Raw genomic sequence first — 4,342 nt, 5'->3', positions numbered from 1 at the left:
CAGGCAGGGTGGGGTCAGTTTCCCTGGCTATATTTTCCCCAGCACTGTCAGAGGCAGGCCCCAAAGGAGCAGGCGCTTCTTTAGAAGCTCCTTTTTGCCTCTTGCTCTTGGCTTTCTTGGGAGCAGTTGGCACCTCCCCCATAGGGGGTGAGCCAGGCTGCTTGGGGTTCACCACCTCCGGGTCCACCACCTTGACTGAGGCAGGGGTGGAGGGGAGGTCTCAGCTGTTCCACCTGACGGGGCCCCAGTGCCTAAGATGCTAGCCACCCCGGGTGGAACTGGGACAGGGAGGGACTGGGAGAACTTCCCAGCCCCTTCACCAGGTGAAACCCCTGCACTGGGGGGGGGCAGGCCCATCAGGAGGGGGAGGGGGGAGGGAGGCTGAGAGTGGGCCATGGTCGCCCCACCCAGTGGAGCGCTAGCACTTGGGGAACCAGCTGTCCCAGAGGGGACCTGGGCAGGAGGGGGCCAGAAGGACTCCCCAGCCCCTTCACCAGGCAGGGCATCAGGCACAACAGGGGTGGGAGAAACCTGGGAGGATGTCCCAGGTCCCCCTCCCTGGGTGGCATGCTAACGCCAGATGGGTCGATTCCCCTGGATGGAGCAGAGGTGGAGGGGGCTTGGAGGATCCCCCAACCCTACCCTTTGATGAGGTTCCCACACCAGAGGTGGACGTGCCATCCCCCTGTGCAGGTGCAGCAGCCGGTGCCCCGGCTGACTGCCCCAGTGGGCACTGGGCAGCCAGGTGGGAGCTGCTGCTGCAGCGATGGCATAAATTGTTGCCCTGGGAGAAGTAGACCACATAGGGCCTCCCATCCACCACGAAGGTCATGGAGAGAGGCAGGGTCTGGGTGCCACCTGTGAGGAGCATGAATGCCTGCCTCCAAAAGGACAGGATGTGCCTGAGCCTGGGGTCCCTGGTCCCCATGGTCAGCCTGCACAAGGGGCTGGTGAGGACACCATAGCGCTCAAACGCTTTGGTGAGGTCTTGGTCTGGCAGATGTGAGGGGACATTGGAGGCCACGATCTGCACTGCCAGGGTCTCCAGGGGTGTAATCAAGTAGTGGATGCCTGAGATTTCCAGCCCCGCCACACACACCTCCCTCACCAGGCTGGGAGAGCTCAAGTATACAATGTGCACTGAGTTTACCCAGGAGGAGTACCTGATGCTTCGGCATTCCAGCAGGTCCGCCAGAGCTCCAGCACATGCCTCCACCCTGATGATTGACTTCCGTCAACTACCACCTTCTGGGTCTGACCACGGAGCCAATTTCCCAGCCAGCAGATCGTGGTGGACCCAAGGCCACAATTGGCCAGTTTCACCAAGCAGTGATCATGGGATACCAGATCGAAGGCTTTTTTGAAGTCAAGATATATGACATCCATCTCTTCTCCCTTGTCCAGGTGATAGGTCACCTGGTCGTAAAAGGAAATGAGATTGGTCAAACAAGACGTACCTGCAACAAACCCGTGCTGGCTATCCCTCAGGATGTTGGTGTCGGCCAGTCCATTAAGGGTTGCCTCTTTAATAAACTTTTCTAAGACCTTCCCTGGGATAGAGGTCAGGCTGATGGGCCTATAGTTAGCTGGATCCACTTTCCTCCCTTTCTTGAAGATAGGCACCACATTGGCCTTCTTCCAGTCTTCGGGCACTTCACCAGAGCGCCAGGAGTTCTCGAAGATCCATGCCAGGGGCTGGGCTATGATGCTCGCCAGATCCTTGAGTGCCCTGGGGTGTAGATTGTCAGGGCCAGCTGACTTGAAGGTATCCAGCCTCTCAAAGTGTTCCTTCCCAAGGTCAGCATTGATGAGGGGCAGGGGATCTCCCTCAGCCGGACTTCCCTGTCCCATAGTGGGTATGGGTGTCCCATGGGACTGATGAAAGACCGAAGATAGTTTATTACTATGAAATGCATGTTATGGAATCAAGTGGATACTTTACTCCAGTTTGGGGTTTGTTAAATGTCACACAAAAGCAAATAAAGGCATGGCCCTCTCATGTTGTTCTTATGCACAGAGAAGGAATTGTGTGCAGTTTGCACAATGTCTGGCCAGTTCTGCATAGTAGAGACCATTTCTTGTTTCAGAAATAGTCAATAGCTGCATACAGAAATTCACATGGGCAGTGTGCATATGCACTTTCATTTCTGGGAAAGCCTGATGCCAATATTTAAGTCATTTGCATCTTACCTGTGACTCTGGATAATAGTCTCATGCACTTAGATACAAAATGTATATTCCATATCATGCACAAAATGGTGGATGCAAAGGGCTTAGGAGAAAAATTCTTATTGGGCTTTAAAGAGAAAGGAAGCTTTGTGGGAAAAATGATTGTAGGAACACACTGAAAATATAGGAATATAAACATTGCCATGGGATCTGAGCCACACCCCTGAATATTCAGTTTCTGACAGTGAGTGGTATCAGAGGGTTCAGAGAAAATACAAAAAACCCACCACAGGCAGATCATTTGCTTTAGGTGTTAGTTTTCTTTTTAGTCTTTGATAGTCAAAGGTTGGTTTAAACCCTGAAACATCATGTTCAATACCACTTCTTTAAATTGTTAATTATCAGGTATGGTAAATATAGACTTGCTCATCATTCAAAGACATATCAAGTCACTTTCTACGTCTTAAGGTCTTGGCCTAAGTGATTTTCTGTGACAGTGAGTTCCATGCAATTTGGCTGCAGATTTTCTTTTCTTTGATCTGTTTTGCACTCTTTTCAGCTGTTGAAATTGCAGTTCAGGTAGCTCCATCATGCAGCTGAAACCGAACTGGTGGTAGACTAAAAGCATGGTAGCTGCAAATATAGCAGTTGAACAGTTTGCAGTTGTTTGTGCAGCGCAAGGTGTTTGAGAGTCTGCAAAAGTCACATTTCAGAAAGCCACTTCATTAGGGGTGGGTCCAGGGGGGATGTAGCAGAGTGGGGTCATCATCCCCCTTTGACTGTGTGGCACAAGTGCAGTGAGCTCTCTAAGTGCATTAGCATATCAGCAGAGCTCCTATTGGAGCTCCGTATATATGAAGAGCTCTGAGCTCATCAGCTGGTCAGTGCAGGTTCTGACCAGAGTCCCTGCTTCCACACAGCTCTGGAGCCCAGTAGGCTGGTGATACTGCTTCAGAAAGCTGTGTAAAATCTAGGACTTTGGCAGACCCTCACCAACCACCTGGTGAGCTTGGAGGTCATGACATGTATGGAGCTCTATCAGGAACTCTTCTGACATGCCAGTGAGTTCCAAGAGTTTGCCAGCCTTACATTAAATATTCCCTCTTGGCCTCTCTGTGCCCCTACAAAGCACCTATAGCCTTAAGGGCGAATTGCATGGCTCTGCTCCTTCCCTACACCACGCCCCAACTCTCACGGGTCTTAGCTCTGTGACATAAGTATCTGTCATCTGCCTCCTAGTCTCAGATAAAAAATGTCTGTGGTTTCATTCTGTCTAATACCACGGGGCCTTGTTATCAAACAAATATTAATTGGCTTAGTGTTGTTTGGCTTAGCAGAGCAGTAACACAGCAAGGCAAAAAACCTGCTCTGACTGTTCTTCACCTGTGAATTGCCACTAGAGGCTTGGTGAGTAGGGGCAGGACTAGGAGCAGGGCCCACTTGCTGCTCCCACAGAACAGAGAGTGGGCTACCACTGGGTCAGTTGCAGTGAGACCAGAGAGACCTGGGAAGCAGCTTCCCTGGGGTGCTTTGGTCTTGCTGAAGCTGACACAGTGGCACTGCACTGAGGGGGTGGCTGACTGGCTTAAGCCTGGGCAGCCCTGCTCCCAGCATGGGGCTGTCCTTTCCTGGGGCTTTCTGGGCTCAGTGAGCTGTGGTGGCTCCATGCTGGAGCAGCGCTGCCAAGACTCAAGCCCCACAGCCCCACTGTCAGTGCAGAGGAGCCACTGTCAGGTTCAGCAAGACCAGAGCCCCAGGGAAGCTGCTTCCTTGAGTCTCTCTGGACTCATTGAAACTCACACAGCAGCTCCTCGCTCCCAGACAGCAGCAAGCTGCCTGGCTCCCTGTATGTTTGGGAGGAAGTGGGGGTGAGGGGAATTCCCCCCTGTCCCCTCAGCTTGCTGCTCTCCAGGAGACCCAGGTATTGCTCCACCCAGGCAGGGTGTCCCTGGCTCCATGCACAGTTGGAGGGGATTTCCTTCTCTCTCCCTGCGCTTGCCACAGCTCTGGAATTGCTCACTCTGCCTCGTGTGAGCAGTGGTACTGGTTCTTCCCCCACATGTTCAGGCAGCCGGGGACACCTGCCTGGCCACAGGCACCCCAGGTCTCTTGGGCAGCAGCAAATGGAGGTGGGGGGAGGGGCAGGGGGAAGTGGGGGGAAATTCCCCTGTGC

Source organism: Gavialis gangeticus, unplaced genomic scaffold (assembly GCF_001723915.1).
Source record: "Gavialis gangeticus isolate Ggan-Ray unplaced genomic scaffold, GavGan_comp1, whole genome shotgun sequence".
Lineage (NCBI taxonomy): Eukaryota > Metazoa > Chordata > Crocodylia > Gavialidae > Gavialis > Gavialis gangeticus.
Note: the sequence above shows the minus strand (reverse complement) of the source record.